Genomic DNA, 9,426 nt, shown 5'->3' with positions numbered 1-9,426 from the left:
ACATGATATTAATGTCTTTGGAATTAGGGAGGGAACCTACTTCAGTGAAAGTCTGAACAAGCTCCACACAGACAGGGTTGTAAATAAAAACCTGATTCTTCATCCTGTGAGGTAACCCCTAACTGAAAACCCCCCATGCTGGTCTCTGAGGTGGACACATGTTTTAGAACAAGTAAGCTGACTTGATTTGATAAAATTGTATTTCTTAAATCTGACTCTGTTCTATTGTGTCTTCTTGGCTGTGTGTTATTTTCACCTGTGGAGGTGACTGGTGTTTCTTCAGCTAGACATCTGAGGGCAGGGAGGTGCGGAGACAGGAACCCAAAAGTAGTAAGTGGACACTTTCTTTATCAGTCCCTCGTTCCTTCTCTTCTTTTAGTGGCCTAGACTCATTAAGCCGTCTATAAATGGTCCGGTCTTAATGAGGAGGCTTTTATAGGGCTCTCCTTTGGGCCTCCAGGGAATAATCAGACTCCAGTAGGAAGTCGTCTGTCTTGATAGCCTGCCCCTTTTTTCAGTGGTGGTCCGGCCAGGCTTATAGCCCCAATCCAGCATACAGTCACACCACCCATCTACCTCCATCTACCTTTCTCTCCTTTTCTGTCTCTCTCTCTGTTTGCCACTGCCCCTGCATCTAGTTATTTCATGACACGATAAAAGTCAGCTGGTGCCCAGTGCTCAGGCCACTTGCGGGTCTTTTAATTGCCTCCTTCCTAGCCGGCTGCAACTCTTTTATGAGGCCCAGGCCCCGGACCCACCGGCTGCTGCTCACCCTTTCAAGGGTCTTCCTTCTTTCCCGAGGCATGTCCCTCTGTCTCCTGAGGCAATTTTCAGATGATACCAATGGAGCTGCACTGCAACATGTGAAGCATATGTGGTGAGAGATTGAGGACAGATAGAGGGAGTGATAATTGCTATTGTGGTTAGAAGTGATGAAGAGCATGGTCCTGAAATAAATAGGGCTTGACACTCTTTCATCCAAATGATTAGATATTTAACACTTTAGTTATAAACTTTGTATAAACCCTTATGGTTTAGAGACTTCAGCGCAAACTAATCAAAAGCCTGAAACTTCCGTTTCATTTGTTTCAATAAAGCTTGCTTGTACAGCTTTACTTGTGGCTCTGGTACTCACAAGACAGCAGTGTTTACTTAGTTGCTTAAGTAGATAATGAAGATTCATTTTATGTGTTGCTTTTGGTGATTAAATGTGTATTCATCAATGTCATGTCAGGCGGTGCTTGAATGAGGGTGAAAGCCTATCCCTGAACAGATGTTTACCACAAAGGTCAGAGAGCATGCTGTGTTTACATCAGTGGGTTTAGGACGGACATGTTTAGAATTGGAAATGCTGCTGTAGGCAATGACTTTAATCAAATTACTTTTTTCCTTTCCTCCTCCTCTCTCCTTTACTCTATCTTTGCTCTTAAGAACCTTCTTTTTGTCTTACAAGATTCAAAACAACTGCCGAGTGTCATTGAGTGTATGTCACTTCCTGCCTTAGGGTGAGTGTGGCCTCTCCACTTCCTCCCTTATTCATTCCAGAGGAGGGCTCTGAAATGCTGCTCCATCTGAGCAAGCAGAGGGCCTTGTTTCAGCCTTGGGGCTCTCTAAAAGGCATGCAGTTTGTGATTTGGAATAAGATATGTAAATCTGGAATGGTCTTTAGTATGTTTCTAAGAGGAAAGTTACTCAGCAGCTGCTTTTTGTAACTGTGTCTAAAGTCATGCCTTTTAATTCTTGGCAAGAGATACAAAGAGGGGCTGAGAGGAGAGAAGGGAGAGGCATGGCTTATGGGAAATGGAATGATAGCTCAGACCAAAACAAATTGTTTCTGGTTTCACTTGGGCCCGACCCTATTATCAGGCTGAGTGTCAGATCAGACAACTGCTGGAGCAGAGACAGTCCAGATGGAAGAATAAAAAAAAAAAACCCAATTGGAGACAGTTTGCACTTGTGTAAGTGGTAATGCTGTTTTAAATTTCAATTTCAGAAATTTGTGGTCTGCGTGTGTTTGTGTGTGTGTACTGTGGAGGGCCAGTAGGTTGAAGGTCAGGTCTAAGGCCATGGGCCCTGCTGGGGGGGAGGGGATCATTATGAAGGAAAAGTGAAATCTACTCTCAGATACTAATGATGTTTTCTTTTGGAGTGAAAAATCTAAACATGTCCATTGCTCAGTAATGCGACCCAATGTGGGGTTGGAGCCCGGTCACTGCAGGAAAAGGCTTGTGTTTCAATTACTGAAGCTTGAAACAACACATTTGCTGGGCAAAACTCAAAAGAGTGTGCAGCGTGTGTGTGAAGGCAGAGACACAAAGAAAGAAAGACAAATATCTGACTGCTAACTTTTCTTTAAGATGTAAACTACCTCAAAATTATTAGAGCAAGGGAATAGGAGTATAGTTTTTAAAAAAAAGAGAAAGTATATACTACTGCAAGGTTTAGTGTGACATTCAGTTCCAGTATGTTTGGTGCGGGTGAAAAGAGTAGCTGTGTTTATGGGGATGGGTGGGGCATACAAGCAATAGGTCATGTCAGACACCAGCCAATGATGATAATTTATAGCATTTTCATTGAAGGGTGAGGGTGTGTGGGATGTTGCTAAAAAAAAAAAAAAAAAACCCTGTGGTTGTTGTAATTAAGTGATACTTAAGCAAGAAAAGGAACCACTTGAGTTTTTTTTCTGCCTTGCTCTCTGTTCCTCCCCTCTCCTGTTTTACTCCTGTAATTGCATCATCGCACCATGTCTTCACTTCCTTCTTCTTGGTTCTCAAGTGACACCTCCGGCTGACTCACAGTGATACCTACGTGGTGTTATTATGGCTACCGAGCAGAGCATTTGGGTGAGGCCCACTCTTTGTTGTTGACAGGATAGTGGTGATTAACGTGCCTTCTCCTGACCCCAGCTGCAGCCTGCTCCCTCAGCCCTCCCTCCTTGGTCCCTGCTGCTCCTGATGCCTGAACCTACGGCCCTAGAGACAGTCTTTCTCAGCCTCCACTGTGTGTGTTTGTGCGCACATGTGCACTGCTTTGTATGTTTGGGAGGCAATAATGATGTGTGAGAACGGTGGGGGGTTGTTTAGGTTGCTTAATTATCAGCTAATCACTTCCTATAACTTTATAGTGTTTCCACAGTTTTATAGAGAATAGCTTCGGCCGTTCCTTTTTTTCTTTCATATGGAATTTGCCTAAATGGTGTGATGTCACCCTTCCCCACCCCCATCCAACCTGCCTTGGGGCACCATAGACAAGGAAAATTAGAGGGGAACTTTCACATAAAAGACAAAGGCTTGGCTGGTTTCAAACTAAGTCAGGTAACACAGAGGAAAACAGGTATTCACGGGAAAGGTTAATTTATGCTGCTCGGTAGCGACAAATTCATTTTTAATTGCAGAAAAAAACATCCTGGAAGTCATTTGATTTTCCAGCTAGGCAATGTAATCAATTTCTCCTTAGCGTGGCCCATTGGAATGGTAGTTGACCACAGAGCCTGCTAGTTAGTTAACCGCATTAAAGTTGCTCTGTTGAGAGATTTTGGATTAAAGGGGGGGAGCTCCCCGTACTGGTCCTGAAACCACCCACTGTTTCTTGTGTGGTTCAACTGTATGTGGGTGGAGATGTGCATGCAAGGTGTGTGTGTATGTGTGGGACAAGTCTTGACATTAAACGTCTACGTCTGTGTATGCACACTTAAGCAAAACCACCACTGCCCAGAAAGAAACTCAAAACTCGCCACAACAAGCTGCTTTCCCCCTCAACCCTGCTCCTCACTGTTTGCCCGAAACACAACCTGAGCTTTATTTCATGGCCGAAAACAAATATTAAGTGCACGGATTTCTGCTTTACCTCTGCTTCTGTGTATCTGCCTGGCTCTCGCTTGCTTCTGTTCCTTCACGTCCCAGATATAATTATAGCTGTCCAAGGGATGATTATATGTTTACTCTGGAAGCTGGCCGACTGCCTGTCCCCAGTCCCTGAGGAGCTGCCTCTCAAAGGGGTTCCTCTTGAAAAGCACCACAAAAGTGGCTTCAGCAGTGCTCAAACACATAAGGGAGCAGATAGAACGACTCAAGACAGAGATGAAGATGCCGGGAGAGAGAGTGAGTGAGAGAGGGAGAGAGTGGCGGTGCCTTTAAGTTATAATATCTATTTATACAGGTCTCTCCACCACACTAACTTCTCTGCTTCTTCTCTTGAGTGCGCTGGTTAGCTGAGTCTGGCCAACAAGCAGCAGACGAAGGGTGGAAAGGAGGTTTTAGGAGTCACAAAATGAATGCCTTTAGTAGACGACAATACATTTATATTTGTACAGACATCAATCCATCGGCTTCTGCTTTGGAGATAAAGGTTATTGTTAGCATGAGGCTTAGAAAGAGAACAATGAACAAAAGCTTTAACAATACTGTTCATTCCTCTTTTGCACAAATAACCTCTGTTATCTTTGCATTGTTTAACATGTAGTTACTTTTTAGTCAGCAAATTGGTCACTAAAAAACCCACGAGCAACGAATATACATTCATTGTAGCCTTGTTTGGGTATGTTAGCATCAAAAAAAGTTCCTATAGATCATTTATATGAGTTAAATCATGGCCTTACCGTCTCCAGCTAAACACTTAGTGTGGTGTTGGTGTTGACATGGCTAAATGAAGTGTTTTTAATGACTTGAGACAGAATTTGCAGACCACTTGTTCATGTTGCCTAGCAATACCTATTAATCTCTCCATGGCTGCTATGCATAAAGGTTCCGTTAGGCCAGGCAAAGGTCATCATTCCACACCTAATTAACACTCCCTTCACTCCTCACGTACACACACACACACTGACACCTCATTTACACCATATGCATTTTCTTTAAATAAAATATAGCAGTTTATTTGAGGGTACAGTAGAATGCACGTTTGCAGCAAAGCTGGACCAAAACATATGCTTATGTCATGCTTTGACTTGTTTACAGTTTGGTATTTCTGAAGGCAGGCAGGGCTGACCTGTAACTGTTAGTTGACTGGTAATCCTTGGGAATTTGCTACAGATAATCACCCCAGCTCTCATACATGCTCAGAACTGTGGGCCAGTCTGACAGGAATTAGAGTAAAAGTTGCACACAAAGAAGCAAAAGCAGGAAATTCAGTGTCTGCTATCAAATCTTTTCCAACAGTGTATAAACAAATGGATAGTTTGTTGCTGGGCACTTGGAGGACGGAAGGACAAGCCAATAGCTGACTTTGCAACATTATTTTTGTTGAGCTGTGATCATCAACATAATGTTTGCCTGAGGGGGCCACAGAGTATATGTTGGCCCCAGTAAGGTTAAGAGTTGGATGTGCACAGCTTGTATATTTGTGGATGTTTGGTTGTAAACTGCTCTTGGTTTCCAGTTACCTAATTTCCTGAATGAGAACAAATAAATAAATACACACTTGCATAAAGAGACTTTAGACGGCTAAGCATACTCCAGTTTTATCGCCATAATTCGTCCTCCTCTACCTCTTTTTTTAGTGAGCACACATCAGTGCACGGACGAGCACACACACAGATACTTTTAGCTGCAGACATACCGAAGCCCACGCATCCAGGCTCGCCTCAGTGCTGTCCTTGTAATGGGTGGTATCAGTGCTCCCTGAGCCCGTGAAGGACGATAAAAGCCAGGATAGCAGGGTTTTATCTGCTCTGCTGAAAGTCAGCCATTGACACTATGCACTTTAGAGGAAGTATCACTCAGTAGGAGGACCCATCTGTCCTCTCATCTCCTCTCTGACAGTTCTCCTTTTTGGAGCAAGATCAGAATTGTATTTATTCTCCAAGTACATATAAATACAAAATACTAATATTAACAGCTTTCTCTATTAAATCCGTTACTATCACTACAAAGCTCAATATTAAGTGTCAAAATGGATTAAGAACAGATGCTAACAAATGCTAAAGAAAACAGATGCTAAAGAGAAATTCTGGTTTTATACAAACTGGGTCTTAGTTTTACTGTTCTGGCTGCTGTTCCTATTAGTAATAATACTATTTTACTCGTGAAGTTAAAAGTTGAGATCTTGGAGCTCAGTGACACTGCTGAAAGGATCCAGGGCATGAACACGAGTGTCAGGTGGTCATACAGGTGTTAAACAAACCTCCAGATTGAACATCACGGAAAGAGAATATAAAGGAAACCTATAAAATGAGTAGCCTGTCTGTCCATTGATTGACTTTTCATACTTACTGTAGGTGCACTCACTCTTGTTTTCAGATAATCTGGCTGAACTGTTGGCTTGTTTACAGCCTGTCTGATTGTCTGACCACTGATGTTGGACTAGGTTGTAGCAATGTTGACATGTTTCCAGACCTCAGCACTTACTTCAGTGAGTATCATGACTGATAAGAATGATGACCAGAACTAAAAAATAAGACCTACATTGTAATAAATTGGAATTATCCCTTAAGCTCCATATAGCTGCTTATAGCTAATCAACCATAAATAACAGGAAGTGTAGCAACGTCAAATTCCTTGTTGACAGGAAAGTGTGTGAAATCAGGAAGCTCAGTGTTATCTACGGTGTCCACCCTGACACTTATAGCTGACAATGACTCAGTGTCTCCCTTCTGGGCTCTTTATCCATCCAAACTGGTTGTTTTGTGTTAGCATTGTAGTGAATTTAATTCTTTCGCAATCACCCACTTCACCAACGGCAACCTCAACAAAAAAGTCAATCATGGTCAGCGCCTATTTTTACCAACAGACAAAAGGAACAAAACCAGAGATGGTGGGTTTGTCTACCATAATTTGATTGCTGACAAGTGAGGGGAAAAAGGTCTGTCAGCTTAGCGACGATACCCAACAAAGGGCAATCTCATTGTAAACGTTGTAGCACTCAATTGCTGGATGATGGGGCGCTGGACAATGGAACAGCAGGCAGCGCTGGGCATGGCGAGGGCCCTCCTTGCGGCTCTCCACAGCAGTAATGACAGCCTAAGTGCCAACAGCAGGTGTCTTCCATTCAAGGCTGGGCAGGTTAATAAAGTTTCGCCCTGAAAGTCAATAAACAAGAGCTTGTTCACACACTGGCTAATTGTACTCGTTCTTGTCCTTGCTCCGTCTCTCTTTCTCTCTTGCTCTCCAGCAAGCCTCTCAGCCTCTTTCTGCCTCTTGTCTACTTTCTGCACCTTTGCAGTTTGAGTGGAGAGGAAAGACATGGTAAAGACAGCAGTATAGAGAGCTGAACTAAAGTGAGACCAGGTTATGTCCCTGGATGAAGAAAACCTGATTCAAAATGACACTGACATAAAAATCCAGCTTTACAACTTTAAACTTGGTCAACAGTGTATTGTTCACTTAATTTGTCAAGAAAGAAATGGTAACTTTGGTGGAAAAAAAGTAATATATTTTATATGATACTTCTGTTTTAGAAGGCTTTAACAAACATCATCTCCTTATAGTCTCAAGACTGTAAACTTTACCAGCCCCACAGTCACTGCATATTCAGCATCATCTTTGCATCACATATGGTTTGTAAAAGGGAATATGAGTGTGTGTGTGTGTGTGTGTGTGGGTGTGTGTGTGTGTGTGTGTGAGGGCAAAAAGTAGCCTGTTTTAAATAGAGATCCCACAATACTGCCGTAAAGAATACCCTTCATTACACCAGCTTTGCATTTTTTATACTGAACCGAAATCCCAGTGTGCGATTCTAGATAGCATGCTGGCTTTCCAGAATCAGAAGTGTAATGTGAAACACAATGGTGTTGGCGTCTAGTTTGATATATAACATATGCATTGGGGAGCGACATTGCTTTTTGGTAGACCTGAGTGAGAAGGAGGGCGGAGGGAAGATGGAGGTGGATGAGTTCAACAGAAGCAGTGGGAAGAAATCAAGGAGAGAAAAAAAGAAGAAAAGAGAAGAAATTTCAAGTTACAATAATAATAGTGAGAACGAAAGAGAAATCACTTTAGCTAGATTAAAATTGACTGGTAGCAAGACAGATTTGTCGCGAGTTGGGTTAAAGGCAAACTTGGCTAAACTCAACTTGGTTAATGTTAAAAGAAGTGGAAAACTGAAGAAGGCATTGGAAATATCTGAGTTTCATGGATACTCTGCGTCATGTTTCCCACTTCATAGTAGAGTCATATGACGACAATGATTAGGGTGAGTTACAGAGAAAGGTGTGGGGCAAGATCAGTTAAGTTGAATTTTGAATCAGAAATCCTGCCTGACAAAGCATTCTTAGATAATATCAGTTACTCAGTAAGGCCTTTTGTTCCCAAACCCAGTCAGTGCAGACGTTGTTGGAAATTTGGACACAGCTCGCTTGTGTGTAGACATAATTTGGGGATATGTGGTAAATGTGGAGATGAGAAGTACAGCGGCAGAAACTGTGAAAAAGAACCAAAATTGAATCAGTGTGGAGGGAGTTATGAGGCATGGAAAGCAAACTGTCCCAAAAGAAAGAAAGAAAGAAAGAAAGAAAGAAATGGAAGCCATGAGGCTCAGGTCCAAGACAAAGCAGCTAGGGAATGAAAAGATTCAAGAACTAAGGGAGAACACTCAGGTAGGAAGCATGATGAATATTGTTTTTGTAAGTACAAGATTAAGTTCTTAGAATTTCTGGCCATGGTGATTAACTATGCTGCTGCGGCAAAAAGGAAACCTGAGAGAATAGAAATTATGCAGCACGAAAGTTTTGGGATATCGTGGAAATTACCGGAGAAGAAGTTCAGGGGCTGTTGACAGAGGCTTCCAGGCCCCCCGTTATATTAGAGAATGGGATGAGAGTTGGAGAAGATACATATATTTTTTGTTTATTATATTTTATATATAATAATTTAGATTAGATAGGACAGTTGAGTTTTGTTTTCAATTCAGTAGTAATGCAACATTTAGGCTGCCAAATACCTCTAAAAATCAACAAAGAAGAAGACATTTCTCACTAAACATTACTGGTGAGTGAACTGAGTGTTGAAGTGCTTTTGCTAACTGTGCACATTTTTACCACTCTTCAAATACCAGCAAAGTTGCTGTACATTGTATACAACATATTGGTGTGTACAATGGCAGGTTCGTGCGAGCAACGTTTTTGTGCAATCAGAAATACGTCACACCCCTGTCCTGCCATACCAGCTCTCGCCTTATAGAGACGTCAACTCAGCTCTGTGACTACCTACGGTGCTAGCTTAATGGCAGAACGATAATGCCCCCCCCATTCCACGTTTGTACATTTTACACAGAACAGCGAAGCAGAATAATGGAGCAACATTCCTTTAACAAGCTGTATTAAAAGGGGCTAGTGATGCAGAGCAGTGTTCACAGTTCTTGGAGTAAAGTTTAGTCAATCTTCTGTTGTATCAGCAAACCAAACAGCTTGAGACCTGTGACTGTGGCATGATGCTGCAAGTTTTAAGACAGTAGAGCAATGGTGAGATTACTTTAGATGAGAGTGTGGAGGCT

Source organism: Scomber scombrus, chromosome 19 (assembly GCF_963691925.1).
Source record: "Scomber scombrus chromosome 19, fScoSco1.1, whole genome shotgun sequence".
NCBI lineage: Eukaryota > Metazoa > Chordata > Actinopteri > Scombriformes > Scombridae > Scomber > Scomber scombrus.
This window is presented reverse-complemented; position numbering follows the sequence as displayed.